At 37.2% G+C, this 23,457-nt stretch overlaps 1 protein-coding gene across 11 annotated transcripts in view; it reads left to right on the top strand.

Annotated features, from left to right (window-relative positions):
* The window catches only part of UTRN (utrophin), a 492,142-nt gene that overhangs the window by 289,154 nt on the left and 179,531 nt on the right, over nt 1-23,457 (top strand). Inside the window, exon 1 of one of the 11 annotated variants that reach the window (XM_067701868.1) lies at nt 913-934. The exons of the other annotated variants lie outside the window; for them this stretch is intronic. The gene's annotated coding sequence lies outside the window, so the exon portion shown is untranslated. Of the gene's footprint in view, nt 1-912; nt 935-23,457 lie in introns of those variants that run through there. 11 annotated transcript variants of the gene reach the window in all.

Raw genomic sequence — 23,457 nt, 5'->3', positions numbered from 1 at the left:
CTCTTGAGCCAGCACCCCAAGCCAGATATCCTGTATGCACATAAGAATGCGTCTTGTCTATCTGTCTCCCTTTCTTTCTCCTTTTTGCTGAGAAGGCAAAAGGAATGTAATATATTGTATTCCTTTTGTATCATTAGTTTACTTTGCTTACCGTCTGCTTCTCTTGAGCCTGGCTTATTTGGGGTTAGCTTGTGAATTTAATGAGATCATAACACATTGTGATGGCCATGACTGCAGAATGGAAAATGTCACTACTACGTACGTGCCAGTTCATTTAAATCATTTTTAAGTACCCACCTGTGCTGCTAAACTCTCCATTTGAATTTTATTGGCTAATATGTTTTTGGTCCAATTTGGGTTCCTTTAACTCTTATATGTAGGTAAATTAATCTGGGTGTCTGTGCTGTTGCCCTTTTAACTTCTGTTCTTGTTCTAATAAAGGTACTATCTGCTTAGTTGGTAGACATATAGCCCTTTCTTATTTTAAAAATCGACTTGAAAAAGCATAGTTTGTAAAGGGCAAGAAGAACCATGACACTTTGAAATGTAATATTTGGGAGATATTCAATTTCTGCTGTTGATCTGCTGAATTGTAATGAATGAGAAATTGCATCCAAAACAATATTTCCCTATTTTTTTTCACTACTTTTTTTCATCCGTTGTGCATCCTTGTTTCTGTATTTCATGAAAATCTGCCTTCTCTAGTAGAGGCTTGGTGAGCTGGGGACAAACAGCTCTGGGGATTTCCCTGTCTGTCTCACACAGACTCTGTACTCTTCTTTTAATCCTACTGCCCTGTTGGTGACATTACCATGAGAATGAAGAGGGAATAAGGGATTCACAGAGAGTGAAATGGCAGTTTTGCGGTCTGAAGCAAGGAGAGGAAAGAAGGAAGAGGAGAGGAGTGGAAAAGGATTCTAACTAGAGGCAGGAGGTGAGTCTGAGGTCTGGGATCGCCCTGCTTTTTGTACAGAGTATATTAAATGAGACCGGCCTGACGAGACGCTTGTATAGTTAGGGCTGCCGTGGTGCATTATAATTAGGGTTGATGTTTCAGTACATGGGTTAGAGCATGGCTCTAAGGTCATCCTGAAGTCATACTGTGTGGCTTTGAGCAAATTAGTTAACCTCTCTGGGCCTCAGTGTCTTCATCTGTAAAATGGGGATAGTAATAGTAGTGTTTTCCTCTCAGGGTTGTTGTAAGGATTAAATGAGCTATTATAGACAAAGTGCATAGAAAATGCTTATTTAATTGTAATAGTCTTATTTAATAATTATTAGTAGTAGGAGTGGGAATAGCAATCTGAGTTCCATTTTAGAGAGAAATAGTTTTTTTATTGCAAATATGGATAGACCATACTGTACATCAAATTTTTCATGGGTCTTCAAAGGAATCATGCATTTTTCTGATTTTGTGCCTCTCCTTTTGTCTGCAGTGCCTTCTTTCTAGAAACATTTACTGATCATTCAGGGCTCATCTCAGATGCCATCTTCTCAGGGAATTCTCTCTGAATGCCTTCAGGGAGAATTAGTTTACCTCCTCCCAGGGGCTCCCATGGTGCCTATAAATTTAATATCTTTAATATGGCGCTTATTATAATGAGGCTATCTTCGTACATTTGTGTGTTCCCTTCTTACTGGAAAATGCAGTCTTATAATTTTAATAATTTTAATAATCAACATGTACAGTCTGTGTATATGAAACAGGTGGATGTCACTGCTACTTGATTAGGAAAGATATAAGAGTCTTCTAGTGTTCACAGGTAACACTTCATACCTGTGTGAAGGTCTCTTCATACCTGAGACACTGCCATGCCTTTTACCCTGCATATGAGATCCCATTTTGAGAGTGTAATAAACATCTGCTTCATTTCCCAGGAAATGCTCAAGGGAACTGGTAAGCTGATCTGGATGGTTATGGAAAAGAAATGTTCATTTTGTTTCTTCCTCCTCCTTTTCTCCGTTTCCATCTTCTTTTCTTTTTCCCCCTTTTTCCTCGTCCTTCTTTACCCCTACTTCTTTTTATGGGTACAGTTAATTTATTTAAAGCTCCTGTTTATTTTTGCTCCTCCATTTAGAGATTTACTTAGTCTTGGTATGAATAGATTTTCATCATATTTATGAAGTATTTTATCACATTTTCATGAAATTTTAATTAATAACCAGTTGAATACTTTCTGTGCATAAACTATTTATATAAACACAATATCCACCCCCAATCTGTTAATTGTTTTATCTTACAACAGGTGGTGTTCTATAATTAAGAAAAAAAATAGTACAATTATGACACCAAATTTAAGAACAATAGCCATCTACAAATTTGTGGGATCAGCTGATAAGAGAGATATACTGGTTTATTATTCTTAAATGGATTAATAATAGGTGTTTTGTTCTGATATCTTTACAGTTATTTTAGAAATCATCTGTATTATAATGCTGTATCATCTAATCCAAGGAGAAATAAAGCATGAACATTTATAGGATTTTATTTATAAATGCATCTTTTAAATATGTTTCCTCACAAAGAGGAAATTTCACTCTAGAAAACAGGAAAGGATTGTAGAAACTCCCATCTGCTTTGGAAAGTGCCTTTTCTTCTCATATTGGGTGAATGATTGTTGCAAATGATATCTATTTCATTCTGAATCACTTCTGTTTAAAAATTAGAGAAGACTAATTAATATAAGGGTGAGATTATTAGCAACTTCATAAATACTAGTATAAAGACAGTACTGGTGAGTTATGTTTGGAACACAAAGTAAGAGTTGTCCCCTGGTATCCATGGGGGATGGGTTTCAAATCTGTCCTCCCCCGCCCCCCCCCAGGATACCAAAATCTGAAGCTGCTCAAGTCCCATATAAAATGGCTTAGTATTTGCATATAGTAACTGATGCGCATCCTCCAGTATACTTTAAATCATCTCTAGATTAATTATAATACCTAATACAATGTAAATACTATGTAAGTCATTGTAAATACAGTGTAAATGCTATGTAAATAATTGTTGGGTGTGTGGCAAATTCAAGTTTTGCTTTTTGGAACTTTCTGGAATTTTCTTTTTCTTGAATACTTTTGATCTGAGGTTGGTTGAATCAGTGGATATGGAAACTGTGGCTGCAGAGAGCTGACTGTATGAGAGACATTATAAAGAAATGCCATGACAGTGCTCCCAGTCGACCAGGTTTTTTTTCCCAGAAAATTATAGAAGAATCTCTCATATAAACTTACTTTCTTACTGGTCGTATTTTATCACTCAAAGGAGTAGCTCTGTTGACTTGAGGTCTGAACGCAGTGTGGGTCCTGACTCTGCAACTTTATTAGCGGCATGAGTTGAGTCATTTAAATTCTCTGACCTTCTGTTTCTTTGTCTGTAAGATGAGAAGGGTTGAAATAACTGACTTAGCACTACATTTTATCAATCTTAATAGAAACACTAGTGACATCAGTAAAGCTTGAGCCTATGAAGTCATTTCAGTCATTTAAGGAACTTAGATATAAAATGCACCTTTGAAATTCCTTACAGAGTGTTGTATTTTTATTTCATTCATAAATGGAAATGGATCCCGTTTAGGACACTGGGGAAGTTTTCTTTTAATTTCATTATGGCACACACAGAATTTAGTGAAGAAAAAGGATAGCCCCCTTTGGGGTAGATTACTAAGTCAGCTGTTTGAAATTCTTGGTGTAAAAGGTCCTAGGGCCCTGCAAGCTATAGAAACAGGAAATATATTTGCTTCAATATTCCCAATTCATTCTTTGCTATGTCAGTGCTTTACAGATTTCAAGGCTTTTCTCTTTTTTAATGAATATTTATGAAATTTGTTCCCTTCATTCAACAACTGGTTACAGTGCACATCTTAGGGAAATTAACCTACACTGGTAGGGGAAGGCAAGATATAAAGATGAAAGATAGCGATGCCTTTAAAGAAAAAACTCTGGAATTTTGGAGGGCAGATAAAACTATATCACTGTAGCAATAAAAGAAAACAAGTAGAATGAAGTTATTGTTGAAAGAGAGGCACAAAGTGTTACAGTAATTCAGACTTGGGAGACATTACTTCTAGTTGGGAAAACTGGCAAACTGGTCAATGTTTCTCAAGGTGAGAGTGGTGGAAAAGGGGACAAGGGCCCTGGGGGCAGAAGAGACAGTTTGAGTAGCAGTTTGGGAATGGGATTAAGCCAGTATTACCAAGTAGTACTTACTAAAAGGAGAAAGGTAGAATTAGGTCAGATTACAGAGAATTTGGATTTCTTGTAAAAATTTTGAACTTGATGCTTTCTAGATTCAAGGAAGTTATTAAAGGTTTTTGAACAAGGGAGTGCATCAGTGTGTGTTAGAAAGATTAATCTGGCTACAGTGTATAACATAGAGAGGTAATAGATGGAAGGAAAGGGGAGAACTGGGTATGTTGATGTTATTAATACTTTAGCAAAACAATAACAACTGAAGAATAGAAATGTCAGTGAAAATCAACAAACAATAGTTGATTTGGGCAGTTAGATTTAGTAGGAAGTAGTCACCAGTATCTGGTTATCAGGGGTGTATGAGAGAGGGAGAGGAGAGTTGGAGATGTTTCCCAAGATTTCAGCTGAGAGGACCAGAAGGCGTGGTTGGTAGGACCATTACCAGGAAGAATGAAGTGAGGCTAAGGTTGACTGAGGCTGGGCAGAGGGGACAATGGGAAGGGATGAAGAGTTAGGCTCTAAATTCATTGAGATTTTGACATACATTTCAGCTCTCCAGCTAGAGATGTCCAGCAGGCTGCTGGCCATACAGTACTAATTTACTGTAGGAAGTCAGACCTTTAGGAAAGCATTTGAGTAAGTAGCTCTAGGAACTTAGGTTAGAAGTATATGCTTCATGAGACAATGAGTATAGTTATTTTTTTGGCAGTGGAAATAAGCCAAATGCCATCAATTAGGTTGAGGGAGTAATGGGGCTGAGAGGTTTGTATGCAGTTAGATGATAAACATGGAAGAATTGATGAGATGCTACTGGAAAGAAGCCAGTGCATATAACTCAGCTTGAGCACACAAGCAGACTGAGTTTCAGATGCAGAGCAGACACAGTGAACTTCCATAATACTAGGTCAACGATGAATTAATTAATACCGGATAGATTTCTTACCAAAATTTCTCTTCTGCTTTCATCAAATATTTGATACCCATACAGGCTACCTGGAGTATGAAAAACTATGTTCTTACCCATTTTGAGTTGTGTTTTTATGGTGTTTGCTTTCCATGGAGAAATTTGATAGGATCATTTGTTGGTGTTTATTTGTATATTTAATTCCTGTGTATATTTGATACCTGTGACTTATCAACTTCGTTAGTTTTCAGAATTAAAAACTTGAATTTTGTTATGAAAGCATTTTGTCTATTTTTGGCTTGTAAATAATACCTGACATAAAGTCACTATCATTAGGATTCACTTAGATTTTTCAAAGGAGGTGGTTGAAAAGCTTGAGGATTCAAGAGAAAAAGTTGGTGTACTTTGTTCAGTCAAAAGCTACCAAATTTATGAGGAAATGTAATAATAAAAGTGCTTATGAAATGATTTACTCTGAATATTTTCCCTAGAGCCCTTTAGTCTTCTGTTACTTACTAGAATCAATTCTATGCAACATGGAACAAAACATAAATTATTTCTTTGGATCAGTTGAATATATTTCACCTTCCTTTTATGCATGTATATATGACAAAAATGATTGGGAAACATTGAATGATGCTTAATTATTTTGAAAGTAGAAACAAAATTAGAGACTTATAAAGCTTAGTTCTGAAACTGAAACGGGGAAAAAAATCAATTTCCAGCTAAAAATCTTTCTGTTGACCCTGGGTCAAGTAAATAGTTTTCTTTTGAGACAATATTTCAGTAGCTGCTTCACAGATATTAAAGCCTGACAGTGGCCAGCAAATAATTCATTCCCTGCACCCTGATAGTTCTACTTTTGTCTCTGCAAATGCGGATTTGGAAAGATCTTGATTAAAATATATGTAGATAAGCAACAAGAATTTACTGTATAGCACAGGGGATTAGATCCAATATCTTGTAATAACCGACTGTGGAATATAATCTGCAAAAAACCAAAAAGAAATTAGTATGCTGTACACCTGAAACTAGTACAATGTTGTAAATCAGCTATACCTCAATGAAAAAAAATATGTTAAGTGACGGGTGTTTATTTAGAGAATTAGTGAGACCCCTGATTTACATTTTTAAACCAGTCTTCCCATTATCTCTCGCCTTTTCCATTTGTTTTCCATGTTACTACAAAAATTATTTCAATAAATCTGAAAAACTCTTGCTTATGCATCAGTAATAAACAGTCCATAATTCTTAGCATGGCTTTCAGAAACATCTGCAGATTTTCTGTTCACAAAGTACCTCTTTTCCTTTCCTTTTCTTTTAAAATTTAAAAAAATTTTTTATTTTGAGATGATTTTAGACTTACAGACAAGTTGCAAAAATTGCACAGTGAGTTTAAAGTACCTTTTTTCGAACGCTAGATCTTCTACTAGGTTAAGGACCAGGTTTTATAAATACCTGATATGGTTTCCCCTCAAACATGTCATTGGCTCTCATTTTACAATTCTACTCCACCTTCAAGACACAATCCCAGAGCTATAATTTATGAGAAGCTTCATTTCCATTAGTTCAAAATAATTTCTCTTGGAGAATTGGTCGTTGTGATAGCAGTGGACTTGTACAAGACAGCAACTGTCTGGAAGTGAGCAGATGCTCCCCTGCTCTGTTTCTACCCAGTAGCCCTACCGCCGCTGTGTTTTCTCCAACGTTGAGGTTGTCACCTGTCTGACGTCAAGTTTGTGCCATCATTTTCCTTACACACAGTTCACTTCGTGCATTTATGGTACCTGTATTTCAGTTTGCAGCTCTGGTGAATAGCTTATGTCTGAGCAGATCAGGCCTCTTTTGGTAACCATTTTAACCATTTTCAAGTGTACAGCTCACTAGCATTAAGTACATTCACAATGTCGTGCAACCATCACCATTATCCATCTCCAGAACCCTTGCACTATCTCAAGCTGAATCTCTGTGCCATGAATCAGTAACTCCCCATTCCCTGCACCCTGATAGTTCTACTTTTGTCTCTGTGAATTTGACTCTCTAGACAGCTCCTATAAATGGAATTATACAATGCTTGTCTCTGCATCTGACTTATTTCACTTAGCATAACGTTTTCAAGGCTCATCAATGTTTTATCATGCATCAAAATTTCATTCCTTGTTTTACATAAACACAGTATATATATATATATATATTTTTTTTTTTTTTTTTTTTTTTTTTTTTTTTTTGCGGTACGCGGGCCTCTCACCGCCGTGACCTCTCCCATCACGGAGCACAGGCTCAGGCCCACGCAGGCTCAGCGGCCATGGCTCACGGGCCCAGCCACTCCGTGGCATGCGGGATCCTCCCGGACCAGGGCACGAACCCGTGTCCCCCGCATCGGCAGGCAGACTCCCAACCACTGCGCCACCAGGGAAGCCCACACAGTATATATTAATATTTATTTTGCACATAGCCACCAGAGAAAATAAGCCTATTTTGAACCATTATAGATTTTATATGTATATAAATGTATGAAATTATATATAGATATAATTTTAGTAACAGGTATGCTATACAATAATTGTCTTGGCACCATATTGACTGATTTTTTCTTTTTTAAAAGTTGTGGTATAATACATGTAATACCATCTTAACGGTTTTTAAGTATACAGTTCAATGTTAAGTACATTTCCATTGTTGTGCAATCATAATCGCCGTCCATCTCCAGAACTCTTTTCCTTTTTGCAAAACTGAAACTCTACCTATTAGGCAATAACTTTCAGTCCCTCTTTCCCTCAGACCCTGGCAACCACTGTTCTACTTTGTGTCTCTGATTTTGAATATTCTGGGTTCCTCATAAAAGTAGAATCATACTGTATATTTATTTTGATGACTGACTTATTTTGCTTAGCATAATGTCCTCAAGATTCATCCATGCTGTAGCATGTGTCAGAGTTTCCTTCCTCTTTAAGGGTGAATCCTATTCCATTGTATGTTGGATAACACATTTTGCTTATCCATTTTTCTGGTGGTCAACACTTGGGTTGCTTCCAGCATTTGGTTTTATGAATAATGCTGCTGTGAACATGGGTGTACAGTACTTGAGTCCCTATTTTCAATTCTTTTGGGTATATATAAACATGACTTTTTAATCAGGCATTTTATTCATCTCTCATAGTTCTTGTCCCAATGTATATTTCCGTTGATATCTAAATGCATATACTATTCTTTCATTATTGTATTCCTGGGAGGCGTGTGGTAGCCCCTTTCTTTGAAATGTGTACAGAACTCCAGTGCTTGAAACTTCCATCTGAAACCATTGATTCCTATCCCACAAGAATTGCACTGAAGCTCTGCTCTTTGGAAGCTCTGCTGAAACCATGCTTCTGTAGAACTTCTAATATTTGTAGCTTTTCTTTGACTTTTTCTCTAGTAGATGTTCCTTAGGTTAAGCTCATTCATTTATTGATTGCTGTCTGAACTGGATTTTCTAGCTTACTCATTATCTAAATTGAGTCATCTAATTAGAGGACATGGAAACATTCAGTTGATTTTATTTTTGTTGGTGTGTTGAGACAGAGGGTTTCTAATTCTATGAATCTAATTTCCCACTTTGAGCACTCTGAGGCCAAGGGTTATAGATTGGATAATTCACAACACTTACCTTCTTGGGATACATCAGCTGTCATTGTAGAGAAGAGCAACCTGCCCTGGGAGACAGGAGGATCTGGGGTAAGACTGGTTTAACTAATCAGGCCACTGAACCTGTACCTGTAATATACCATGAATTTTGGGGCTGTAGAAATAAGGCTCTACAACTGTTAAATTTGATGAATGATTACCATGTGTATCGAAAATTGGTTACTACATTTGCAGCTCTTTTTTTTTTTTTTGAAATTTTCTTTTATGCTGAGTGTGGGCACTAGGAACACTTACTCCTATATTTGAGATCTTTCCCTTTAACTGTGAGGGCAAATCTTCATTACCTACTCTCAATTTTATTATGATGTATAGGTGAAGTATTTTTGGTTTTGGGTTTTTTTTGGTTTTTTTGCGGTACACGGGCCTCTCACTGTTGTGGCCTCTCCCGTTGCGGAGCACAGGCTCTGGATGCGCAGGCTCTGTGGCCATGGCTCACGGGCCCAGCCGCTCCGCGGCATGTGGGATCTTCCCGGACTGGGGCATGAACCCGCGTCCCCTGTGTCGGCAGGCGGACTCTCAACCACTGCACCACCAGGGAAGCCCTGTATAGGTGAAGTTTTAACATATTTACTTATTTGTTGGCTTTTACTAATTTTTCAAAAAGTGTTGCATATATTTAGTTTTTTTTAAAAGTGGAAAGGATGTGTAGTGAACATTTTCCTCCCATTTCTTGTGTGTTCTAGTGTGTTCTAGGGATACTTGATGTAGTCCTTTTATTGTACAATACAGCATATATACAGAATGGTATATAAAACATATATGTACAGTATAAAGAATTAGAATAAAAGCCCTTAGGAAAAAGTTGTTGCTGGTTCTTCAGAGCTGTCTGTGTGCCTCCCTGGTTGGACCCTCCTCTCTTCTCTCAAGAAGTAACCATAATTCTGACTTTCATGATAACCATTCTCTGTGTCCAGCAAGGAAGCAGGGACACTGAATCATAAATGCCCTTGTTACATACATCATTTAAATGTAGAGACTGAGTCTTTAAAGCACTGATGAATTCTTCATCATATTTTTAAACTAAATTGCAGATGTTTCCATGTAATCACAGTGTTCCTCATCTGAGCTGAAACTCTGCTGTTCCTTTAGCCGTGACGATTTAGATATTTGAAAAGTAATTCCACCTATAAGAGCACTTCAAGATTTAATATATTCACGTTATTTTAGGCATATTGCACACCGGCTAATGCAGAATGGAGATTTGGAAAATGGAAGATAATTTTTAAAATTTTAGAGTATTCAAAAATGACATCCAGGAATTAGTAAATTTGTATTGTGGGAAGGATTAACATTCAAAAAGAGAGCTGAGTCTTGTTCATTTTGATGACCTTCAGGGTGCTTATACATAACAGCTTATTAATAAATGTTTATTGAATAGTACTGACCTGAACTGTTCATCTGTCGTATGTATTCCTAAGTCTTTCTGCATTCCACTAATACTTCTTCCTCGGTTTGATGGCTCGAGGTCAGTATTTATCTACCTGACTCTGTCCTGTGCTGCAGTTGTCACCCTTCCTTGTCCCTCGCTCAGCTCCCCATCTTTTACAATAAGCATCCTAAGGAGAATTTTCAGGTTTCTTTTGATCTGAGTGAGAAAAGAAAGAAGAAAAGAAGATACTTTTATTATTTCAACTTTGGTTCTCTCTTCCCTTCGTAGTTGTATTAGCAGTGATGTCCCCTGACACTGGTTGTGATGGAGCAGAGGCTGTCAGATCAGCTACACTGAAAAGACTCTTCTCAATCCTGGTCTGTTGCTGAGCCTGATAACTAACACCCTCTCCCAAGATGAGAATGTAGGGCACTTTTTTGTTTTGTTTTGCGGTACGCGGGCCTCTCACTGCTGTGGCTCTCCTGTTGCGGAGCACAGGCTCCAGACGCGCAGGCTCAGCGGCCATGGCCCACGGGCCCAGACGCTCCGCGGCATGTGGGATCTTCCCGGACCGAGGCACGAACCCGTGTCCCCTGCATCGGCAGGCGGACTCTCAACCACTGCGCCACCCGGGAAGCCCTAGGGCACGTTTTCAAGATTGCTTTACTAGAAGTAAAAACCAAAGTGTATTTGTGCATTTATAACTATTCATTTTAAGATGTCCAGGAACTATTCCTGAGTAACTTCCTGTTTAGAATTAACTCATTTCACGTGGCAAACTCCAGCTATGCTGATCCTTGGATATTTTACCACACAGCTCATATTCCAAAGGTTGGAGCAAAGAGAGGAAGCTTGTAAAAAACTTTCCTTTCACAGAACTTGTAAAATATTCATGGTTCACGATTCGTCATTCTTTAAGTTTCAGAAATGACAGAGTAATTTGTGGAAACAAGTAATTAAGGAAAAAAAAGGTTTTGTGATGGAAAGGAGGAGCAGGCAGAACAGAGAGCTTGGCGTAGGTATTGGAAATCCATGGTAATTTAGCAGGTAATCAGAGACGTTGAGAACAGTGCTTGTAATGATTTCAAGGAAATATAGAATATTTTCTTTCATTTTGTCGACTGTGGGTCAGTTCTCCAGTTTGCTTCCTCTCCCATTTCTTGTTGGTGAGAGCTTTGAGCTCTATCTTTTTTCCTTTTATAAAAAAGTCATTTATTTTGTTGAAAATTATATTCCAGTTGTCATTGGGAAGGCAATAATGTCTTGTGCTTCACTATGGCATACTAATACTTCGAAAAGAAAGAAAAGGAAGGAAAAGAATTTAGAAGGAACAAAAGCTAAATTTTCCATGGTGAAGTAATTCTGAACTTTTCTGAGTAATCCTGGAGGACTGACATTCAGATGTTAAAGGAAAAGTCTTTCAGATGCCTTGGCTTCTGAGGGACCTGAGGAAGCTACAGGGTACATCAAAACGAAAATAAATTTATTAGAACCTGTATCTTTGTAAGCTTTCTGAGTTCCCTGAGGATCATCCAGCCGTCAGAGTATCTTGAGAGAGAAAGTTGTAGTGAGAAAATTCAATTTCCTCTTAACTCAGTCCTGTCAGAAAACTTAAGTCTCAGCCTCTCTAAAGGATATGAAAAATCTTTTTTTCTTTTAAATTTGGTTTTTTGGTTATTCATGCTGTCTGTATTCTACATGACAGCTGTATCCATCAGTTAAAGAAATCTTTTCTAAATATACTGAAACAGAAAGGGAAATCGAGTTGAGAAACATTTATGGATACAGTTACAGAGTCTCAGTAAGAGATGGACATCTCCCCAAATATAAGATCCAGGAAGTACAGTTGTCCCTAGTTGTCTGCAGAGGACTGTCTCCAGGACTTCCTGTAAATACCAAAACCCAAGGATGCTTATATATAAAATAGCTTAGTATTTGCATATGACCTATGCACATCCTCCTGTATACATTAAGTCAACTCTAGATTACTTATAATACCTAATACCATGTAAATGCTTTGTGGAATTTTTTTTTTTTTTTAGTATTTTTGATTTGAGGTTGGTTGAATCTGAGGATGCAGAACCCACGGATGTGGAGGGCTGACTGTAAGAGAAACTTATAGACAGTTTAAGGTATGGTTTTTATCTTAACTACTTTTTCCCTGGGAAATTCCAGAAATATGAGGACTGAAATAATAGAAAACATGGCTTCCATGTCCTCCGACCTTTAAATGGTTTTCTTAACAGCAGGGATATGCAGTTTTATAAAATATTGTTTTCAGTATTGAGCCACAGAAACGCACTTCTCTAATGGTAGCTAATATTTGGATTTACGTGTTTATTTTCACCCTATAATAATGAGAACATACCAATGATTAGCTTTCACAAATGTTTGAGATGCTGTATAAGAATATACATCATTTTATATTCTAAACTTTTCCGTTTTACAGTGTGCTTTTAGACAATATATGGCATAATATAGTAGCTTTGTCAATACTTCATTGCATATTTGCAAAGAGGCATTTGAGATAGCCAAACACGGATCCCAATGATGATGACAATGGGCTACCATGCACTCAGAGTTCTGGATCGTCGGGTAGCCTGGAGATTCAAAGACGAATTCCTTTAAAGCTCATTTCTAAGCAGCTATGCCATTGGAGCCATTGCCTTTACCGTAGAACACGCATCCGTCGCTTCTCTGGGAACTGCTGAAAGTGCCTTCTTATCGCTTCTCCTGCTTCTCCTCTCACCATGGGCCTCTCTCATCCAACTGCTGCCAAGGAAGCCCTCTAACAAAGCCGTGTGGCTGACAGGGTCTTGGTGCTCCGGCCGGGTGTCAGGCCTGAGCCTCTGAGGTGGGAGAGCCGAGTTCAGGACATTGGTCCACGAGAGACCTTTCGGCCCCTCATAATATCAATCAGTGAGAGCTTTCCCAGAGATCTCCATCTCAACACTAAGACCCAGCTCCACTCAATGACCAGCAAGCTCCAGTGCTGGAAACCCCATGCCAAACAACTAGCAAGACAGGAACACAGCCCCACCCATTAGCAGAGAGGCTGCCTAAAATCATAAGTTCACGGACACTCCAAAATATACCACCAGACGCGGTCCTGCCCACCGGAAAGACAAAATCCAGCCTCATCCACCAGAACACAGGCACCAGTCGCCTCCACCAGGAAGCCTCCACAATCCACTGAACCGACCTTACCCACTGGGGGTAGACACCAAAAACAACAGGAACTATGAACCTGCAGCCTGTGAAAAGGAGACCCCAAACACAGTAAATTAAGCAAAATGAGAAGACATAGAAATACACAGCAGATGAAGGAGCAAGGTAAAAACCCACAGGACCAAACAAATGAAGAGGAAATAGGCAGTCTACCTGAAAAAGAATTCAGAGTAATGGTGGTAAAGATGATCCAAAATCTTGGAAATGGATTGAAGAAAATACAAGAAACATTTAACAAGGACCTAGAAGAATTAAAGAGCAAACAAACAATGACAAACAACACAATACATGAAATTAAAAATTCTCTAGAAGGAATCAATAGCAGAATAACTGAGGCAGAGGAACGGATAAGTGACCTGGGAGATAAAATAGTGGAAATAACTACTGCAGAGCAGAATAAAGAAAAAAGAAAGAAAAGAATTGAGGACAGTCTCAGAGACCTCTGGGACAACATTAAACGCACCAACATTCAAATTATAGGGGTCCCAGAAGAAGAAGAGAAAAAGAAAGGGACTGAGGAAATATTTGAAGAGATTATAGTTGAAAACTTCCCTAATATGGGAAAGGAAATAGTCAATCGAGTCCAGGAAGCACAGAGAGTCGCATACAGGATAAATCCAGGGAGAAACACACCAAGACACATATCAATCAAACTATCAAGAATTAAATACAAAGAAAAAATATTAAAAGCAGCAAAGGAAAAGCAACAAATAACATACAAGGGAATCCCTATAAGGTTAACAGGTGATCTTTCAGCAGAAACGCTGCAAGGCAGAAGGGTGTGCCAAGACATATTTAAAGTGATGAAAGGGAAGAACCTACAACCACGATTACTGTACCCAGCAAGAATCTCATTCAGATTTGACAGAAAAATTAAAACCTTTACAGACAAGCAAAAGTTAAGAGAATTCCAAACCACCAAACAAGCTTTACAACAAATGCTAAAGGAACTTCTCTAGGCAGGAAACACAAGAGAAGGAAAAGACCTACAATAACAAACCCAAAACAATTAATAAAATGGTAATAGGAATGGACATATGGATAATTACCTTAAATGTAAATGGATTAAGTGCTCCAACCAAAAGACACAGGCTTGCTAAATGGATACAGAAACAAGACCCATATATATGCTGTATACAGGAGACCCACTTCAGACCTAGGGACACATACAGACTGAAAGCAAGGGGATGGAAAAAGATATTCCATGCAAATGGAAATCAAAAGAAAGCTGGAGTAGCAATTCTTTCTTTCTTTTTTTTTTTTTTTTTTTTGCAGTACACGGGCCTCTCACTGTTGTGGCCTCTCCTGTTCTGGAGCACAGGCTCTGGACACACAGGCTCAGCAGCCATGGCTCACGGGCCCAGCCGCTCTGCGGCATGTGGGATCTTCCCGGACCGGGGCATGAACCCATGTCCCCTGCATCAGCAGGTGGACTCTCAACCACTGTGACACCAGGGAAACCCTGGAGTAGCAATTCTTATATCAGACAAAACAGACTTTAAAATAAGACTATTACAAGAGGCACAGAAGGACACTACATAATGATCAAGGGATCAATCCAAGAAGAAGATATAACAATTGTAAATATTTATGCACCCAACATAGGAGCACCTCAATACATAAGGCAAATGCTAACAGCCCTAAAAGGGAAAATTGACAGTAATACAATCATAGTAGGGAATTTTAACACCTCACTTTTACCAATGGACAGATCATCCAAAATGAAAATAAATAAGGAAACACAAGCTATAAATGACACATTAAACAAGATAGATTAGTTTATATTTATAGGACATTCCATCCAAAAACAACAGAATACACTTTCTTCTCAAGTGCTCATGGAACATTCTCCAGGATAGATCATATCTTGGGTCACAAATCAAGCCTTGGTAAATTTAAGAAAACTGAAATCGTATCAAGTATCTTTTCTGACCACAGTGCTATGAGACTAGATATCAATTACAGGGAAAAAAACTGTAAAAAAATCCAAGCACAGGTAGGATAAACAATACACTACTAAATAACCAAGAGATCACTTAAGAACTCAAAGAGGAAATCAAAAAATACCTAGAAACAAATGACAATGAAAACCTGACAACGCAAAACCTGTGGGATGCAGCAAAAACAGTTCTAAGAGGGAAGTTTATAGCAATACAATCTTACGTCAAGAAACAAGAAAAATCTCAAATAAACAACCTAACCTTGCACCTAAAGCAATTAGAGAAAGAAGAACAAAAAAAACACAAAGTTAGCAGAAGGAAAGAAATCATAAAAATCAGATCAGAAATAAATGAAAAAGAAATGAAGGACACAATAGCAAAGATCAATAAAACTAAAAGCTGGTTCTTTGAGAAGATAAACAAAATAGATAAACCATTAGCCAGACTCATCAAGAAAAAAAGGGAAAAGACTCAAATCAATAGAATTAGAAATGCAAAAGGAAAAATAACAACTGACACTGCAGAAATACAAAGGATCATGAGATATTACTACAAGCAACTCTATGCCAATAAAATGGACAACCTGGAAGAAATGGACGAATTCTTAGAAAAGCACAACCTTCTGAGACTGAACCAGGAAGAAACAGAAAATATAAACAGACCAATCACAAGCGCTGAAATTGAAACTGTGATTAAAAATCTTCCAACAAACAAAAGCCCAGTACCAGATGGCTTCACAGGCGAATTCTATCAAACATTTAGAGAAGAGCTAACACCTATCCTCAAATTCTTCCAAAATATAGCAGAGGGAAGAACACTCCCAAGCTCATTCTGTGAGGCCACCATCACCGTGATACCAAAACCAGACAAAGATGTCACAAAAACAGAAAACTACCGGCCAGTATTAGTGATGAACATAGATGAAAAAATCCTCAACAAAATACTAGCAGATAGACTCCAACAGCACATTAAACAGATCATACACCATGATCAAGTGGGGTTTATCCCAGGAATGCAAGCATTCTTCAATATACGCAAATCAATCAATGTGATAAATCATATTAACAAATTGAAGCAGAAAGACCATATGATCATCTCAATGCATTCAGAAAAAGCTTTTAACAGAATTCAACACCCATTTATGATAAAAACCCTCCAGAAAGTAGGCATAGAGGAAACTTACCTCAACATAATAAAGGCCATATATGACAAACCCACAGCCAACATCGTTTTCAATAGTGAAAAACTGAAACCATTTCCACTAAGATCAGGAAAAAGACAAGGTTTCCCCCTCTCACCACTATTATTCAACATATTTTTGGAAGTTTTAGCCACAGCAATAAGAGAAGAAAAAGAAATAAAAGGAATCCAACTTGGAAAAGAAGAAGTAAAACTGTCACTGTTTGCAGATGACATGATACTCTACATAGAGAATCCTAAAGATGCTACCAGAAAACTTCTAGAGCTAATCAGTGAATTTGGTAAAGTAGCAGTGTACAAAATTAATGCAAAGGAATCTCTTGCATTTCTATTCACTAATGATGAAAAATCTGAAAGTGAAATTAAGGAAACACTTGCACTTACCATTGCAACAAAAAGAATAAAATACCTAGGAGTAAGCCTACCTAAGGAGACAAAAGATCTGTATGCAAAAAACTATAAGACACTGCTGAAAGAAATTAAAGATGATACAAACAGTTGGAGAGATATACCATATTCTTGGATTGGAAGAATCAACATTGTGAAAATGACTCTACTACCCAAAGCAATCTACAGATTCAGTGCAATCTCTGTCAAACTACCACTGCCATTTTTCACAGACTAAAACAAAAAATTTTACAATTTGTACAGAAACACAAAAGACCCCATATAGCCAAAGCAGTCTTGAGAAAGAAAAACAGAGCTGGAGGAATCAGGCTCCCTGACTTCAGACTATACTACAAAGCTACAGTAATCAAGAGACTATAGTCCTAGCACAAAAACATAAATATAGATCAATGGAACAGGATAGAAAGCCCAGAGATAAACCCATGCACATATAGTCACCTCATCTTCTATAAAGGAGGCAAGAATGTACAATGGAGAAAAGACAGCCTCTTCAATAAGTTGTGCTGGGAAAACTGGACAGCTACATGTAAAAGAATTAAATTAGAACACTCCCTAACACCATACACAAACGTAAACTCAAAATGCATTAAAGACCTAAATATAAGACCGGACACTAGAAAACTCTTAGAGGAAAACATAGGCAGAACACTCCATGACATAAATCATAGCAAGATCCTTTTCGACCCACCTCCTAGAGAAATGGAAATAAAAACAAAAACAAACAAATGAGACCTAATGAAACTTAAAAGCTTTTGCATAGCAAAGGAAACCATAAACAAGATGAAAAGACAACCCTCTGAAATGGGAGAAGATATTTGCAAACAAAGCAACTGACAGAAGATTAATCTGCAAAATATACAAGCAGCTCATGCAGCTCAATATCAAAAAACCAAACGACCCAATCCAAACATGGGCAGAAGACCTAAATTCACGTTTCTCCAAAGAATATATACAGATTGCCAACAACCACATGGAAGGAAACTCAAGATCACTGATCATTAGAGAAATGCAAATCAAAACTACAATGAGCTATCACCTCACACTGTTCAGAATGGCCATCATTAAATGTCTACATACAATAAGTGCTGGAGAGGGTGTGGAGAAAAGGGAACCCTCTTGCACTGTTGGTGGGAATGTAAATTGATACAGCCATTATGGAGAACAGTATGGAGGTTCCTTAAAAAACTAAAAATAGAACTACCATACGACCTAGCAATCCCACTACTGGGCATATACCTGGAGAAAACCATAATTCAAGACGAGTCATGTACCACAATGTTCATTGCAGCACTATTTACAATAGCCAGTATATGGAAGCAACCTAAGTGTCTGTCGACAGATGAATGAATAAAGAAGATGTGGCACATATATACAATGCAATATTACTGAGCCATAAAAAGAAACGAAATTGAGTTATTTGTATTGAGTTGGATGGACCCAGAGTCTGTCATACAGAGTGAAGTATGTCAGAAAGGGAAAAACAAATACCATATGCTAACACATATATATGGAATGTTAAAAAAAAAATGGTTCTGAAGAACCTAGGGGCAGGACAGGAATAAAGACGCAGACATAGAGAATGGACTTGAGCACATGGGGAGGGAGAAGGGTAAGCTGGGACAAAGTGAGAGAGTGGCATGGACATCTATATACTACCAAATATAAAATAGATAGCTAGTGGGAAGCAGCCACGTAGCACAGGGAGATCAGCTCGGTGCTTTGTGACCGCCTGGAGGGGTGGGATAGGGAGGGAGGGAGGGATATGCAAGAGGGAGGGAATATGGGGATATATGTATACGTATAGCTGATTCACTTTGTTATAAGCAGAAAGTAACACAACCTTATAAAGCAATTTTACTCCAATAAAGATGTAAAAAAAAAAAAAGAGGCATTTGACAGAATGAATTGGGAGTGTATATTTATAATTCTTCCACCTATTCAGTCAGATAGTGTATTTCTTAAGGAGTAAAGAAACTTGAAATACAATCTCCTGGTTCTCCATTTTGAAAACAAAAATATTTTTTCCTCAGAAGTGTGGTATTGAATTATCCATTGTTTTGTAGTGAGGACATTATCTCAGTGAACACACAATTTCTTTCAGATAGTCACCGGAATAATTATCAAAAGGAAAAGCCATACCATTTAATGTGCTGTACTACACAAATATTCTATTGAGTTCCGTTTGAGAAATAGACGATATTTTTAGTGATCTGTTAGGATAATTTTCACTCTTTTTCTTCCCTTCAGTATGATACATTCTTTCCAAATGGTTTTATTCAACCCCAGGAATGTGAAAATAAATGAAAAAAATCTTATTTTGCACTTTCTCAGAAAACTTTTCATCATTCCTTGACTTCCTTGTAATCTTACATGTTGTCTGTATAGTACCTGCTTAGGAGGTGTAAGGTTCTGGGGTTTGATGAGCAGTGATAGGTATTCTGTTAGCCATAGATGTTCAGCTGTACAACCTGGCAGTCAGATCAGGATGCACAAGGGAATTCTCACTGTCAGCCACATCCAGATAGGATCATGCTCCAGTAGCCCAGTGTGCAAGCTGGTGAGTGAAGCACAAGGAGGACAGATCCAGGCATGGGATTTGTGGATGTGTCGTCTTTCCAGTGGTCAAGAACTCTGGAATTTAGAGCTCTTAAGTAGGGTAAATAGGCCGTGAGAACTAGGGTTTAGAAAAATCCTGACAGCTAGGGCACCAGGAAGTTTGAGGAATTTGGGCATAGAAGTCCTGTTATACGTTGGGAGCCTGATAACAGGTGCTTTCAATTTCTGAGTGTCCGTTGAAGGAGTCTGCTGGTCATCCTTGGTTAGAGCTACCACGTGGGTGACAACTAGAAGGCTTTACAGTAATTCTGCACAGATGCATGGCAGGGATGGTTTAGATTCTTTCTGCCTCTGGCAGGATTGTCTCAGAAATAGGGTTTATACGGTTGAGATCAATGAATACAATGGGGGAGGTTTTTAAAAAAAAATTTTAACACCTTTATTGAGATGTAATTCTCATACAATGTAACTTAACCCTTTTAAATTATGCAATTCAGTGGTATTTAGTGTATTCATGAAGTTGCACACCCATCACCACAGTCTATTTTAAACCATTTTTATCACTCCAAAAGGAAATCCCATACCCCTTTGCCAGTATTTTCTAATCTCCACATTTCACCAGCCCCTGGCAATCTCAAATCTACTTTCCATTTCTATAGATTTGCCATTCTGCATATTTCATATAAATGGAATCATACAATTTGTGAAACTTTACAACTGGCTTTTTTCACTAAGCATCATATTTTCAAGAATTGTCCATGGTGTAGCTATTATCGGTATTTTCCTTTTTATTGCGAAATAATATTCCAATGTATGCATATACCACATCTTATTCATTCATTAATCAGTTGATGGATATTTGCATTATTTCCTCTTTTTGGTTATTATGGACAATGCTGCTGTGAACATTCCTGCACTATTTTTTTTGTGTGAACATATGTTTTAATTTATTTTGAGCATTCCATGTATGAGTAGAATTGCTAGTCTGCTTAATACGTTTTTAATTTTTTATATGTATTTGGGCCCATTATAAGCTAGTGTGAAATGTTTTATCAACAACATAAAACCTCCAGTTATTCGTGGTTGCCATTGAAAAGCTTTTTATATTTTCCTTTTAGTACAATCGTGTTTTCTGAATTGACAGTAGCCAGCCCTTCTTTTCTATCCAAATTTTTAAACTATTTAAGCTTATTCTCAATTTCTTTGGCTTGTGATCTCTTAGACAATTATTTTGTTACTTTGTTATAAGAATGTGATGACTTTTGGCACCATATAGGGGTTCTTGCTTATAATTTACATGTATGAATTTTAAGTATCTTAAAAATTATAATATATGTATGATGGTATTTTTAAAATAGAAAATTCTAAGATATAATACGTTGCAAGTTGTTAATCAATAGTTCCCTTGCATTGAAATGGAAATTTTCATGATTTGATTTGTGACTTCATTATGCTTGTAATGAGATTAGTCATTTTTAACTGGATTCTCCAGCAAAGTTTTCCTTTAATGATGAGGACAATAAAGATAGACTAGAGCAACAGAAATATTCTTTTCTCAGTTTTTCCAGACATTTTCATAGTCATCTTTATAGTTTACTCCAGGACCATAACTTGGGATTATAGTTGTTTACAGTATAGAATTTTTTTTTTTTTTTTTGTGGTATGTGGGCCTCTCACTGTCGTGGCCTCTTCCGTTGTGGAGCACAGGCTCCGGACACGCAGGCTCAGCGGCCATGGCTCATGGGCCCAGCCGCTCCACAGTATGTGGGATCTTCCCGGACCGGGGCACGAACCCGTGTCCCCTGCATCGGCAGGTGGACTCTCAACCACTGCGCCACCAGCGAAGCCCTCTACCGTATAGAATTTTATGTATCTGAATTTTTATTTTTTTCTTGTGAGTCATTCTGAGAATAACTCTTCCTTGCTTTTTTTTCTATTTATTCATTCTCTCTCTCCTCATTCATTCTCTCCTCTCTCATACTCCCTTGCACTCCATCTCTCACTGGTCTTGTGAAATAACATGATTGGATTTCTGCTTTGAGCTATCTTTAAATTTGATTCCACACTGTAATAGGATAACACTGAGTTTTTTAATGGTAATTGTTTTGTAATCATGTGGTTGAAATCATGCTTCTTTATTTTTATCATATTCTCATGTTTAGAATCTAAAGCAGTCATTTGGTCCTTAGGTTATACTGATATCCACTATCTTCTTTATTATTTTGCACTTATTTATATTAGATTTTGAAATTATAAAATAATGCATTTCTTTTAAGAAAAACATGAATATAGTAGCATATAAATTATAAATATCTCCCACACTGTGATTTTTTATCTCCCAAGTACTACAAAACCAGAACAACCAGGTTTGTACGTGGCCTTCTAGAAAATGTTAATATACATACACGCACTTATATTCACATACATGTTTCTCTGAAAAAGAAATGGTGTTATTCTATACATTACATATGTTTCAACATCTTGCTTCCCCCCCCCATCTATAATTCATATTGGGGAGTGATATAACTGATCTCTGCTCTTATGTTTGCCTTGGCAGTCAGGGAGCTCTGGACTCACTTACAATTGCCAGGAGCCCTCTGTTCAAGTACAGTTGCCTACTATAGCCCCAGTTTTCTGGTTTAATTTGTCTTCTCTCTTTTTAAAATCTTTTTTTGAGGGGAGAGAGTTATTATGTCTTCTTTACATGAGCCATTTAAACAACTTTAGTAAATTAGGATATTTGGACAATTATTATTAATAAAAGAGATCTATTTGACCTTATGCACCAGTTATTGTTAGATGCCACTCTGTATAATTTTAGGACTTTGGAAGCTCTAAGCATCAAGAAAACATTCAGGAAATTGCTTTTTTAATATAGATGTTGGTGCTGAAGTACTCCACATGGTTAATGTCGTTCACAAACTCAGGAAAGCTTTTCATCAAATGAGAGCACTATTTTAAAAACACTAATGATTTTCTAGTTGAAACATTTTAAACAAATTTGAAATGCAGGGTAATTTTTTTTAAACATAGTGACCATTTCATCCTTCAGATGAAAGCTTAAGATAAGCTCTTGTGCATCTGTTATCATCCTTGTTGATATAGTTACACTGATTTTATTCTTTGGCAACATATTTAAATAGAAAATATATTTCATGGATTTTTGCTTTTCTCTGAGTCTGCAGTGTTATATTTTGAATGTGGTAAATATTGATTTTATACCCTTTGGGACTACTTATCTGTGGACCCTAGATGCTGCCCTTGAGCATGGATTCACAGGTGGTAAATCACTAGAATTTTTGCTTAGCAATAAGAGAAGTCATTTCACATAGGTCTATCCTTGTTTGCCTTTGTATGTAGAATTCTTAGTAACACAGTATCCATTTTCTTAGCAAGGAAATTAGGCCTAGGATATATGTTTGGAAAATTAGATTATAATTGATTTTCAATTAATCAGAGTTACTAATTCATGCTTCGGATTAACAATAGTATTAAAAATTATTTTTGGAAGTTGTGTGTATGTTGTTTATTGTCTTTTTCTTGTCTGACTGAATGTCCATGTATTAAACTGTGGCTGTTGGTTGTGATCCTTTTCTAGAGGGCAGCAAGATGAACTGGACAATCACTATCAAGTGACTTTAGTGCTAGGATTCCAGTTATTTAATTAAAAGAACTAGGACTAGACTTATTACTCTTCATACATTCTTGCATCTGTTAGTGGTTAGTTCAGCCAACCTTGTTTTTCAGTGTTTAATGAATCGTCAGGGTAAGCTGTTCTGTAACATTCATTCATTCATCATTTCTTTCACAGACATCTTAAAACAGTTTTGACTCACATTGTTTTGACATCTTCATTTCCATTTGCCCTCAATATAATGCAATCTAGCTTTCACTTCAAGCACAGTGTTGCCGTTGCCAGGATCATCAATGACTTTTTTGCTTACATCTTCCCAGGTCTTACCTAATTTTGTCTTTCTGTACCA

Source organism: Pseudorca crassidens, chromosome 13, assembly GCF_039906515.1.
Source record: "Pseudorca crassidens isolate mPseCra1 chromosome 13, mPseCra1.hap1, whole genome shotgun sequence".
NCBI classification, from domain to species: Eukaryota; Metazoa; Chordata; class Mammalia; order Artiodactyla; family Delphinidae; genus Pseudorca; species Pseudorca crassidens.
This window is presented reverse-complemented; position numbering and strand designations above follow the sequence as displayed.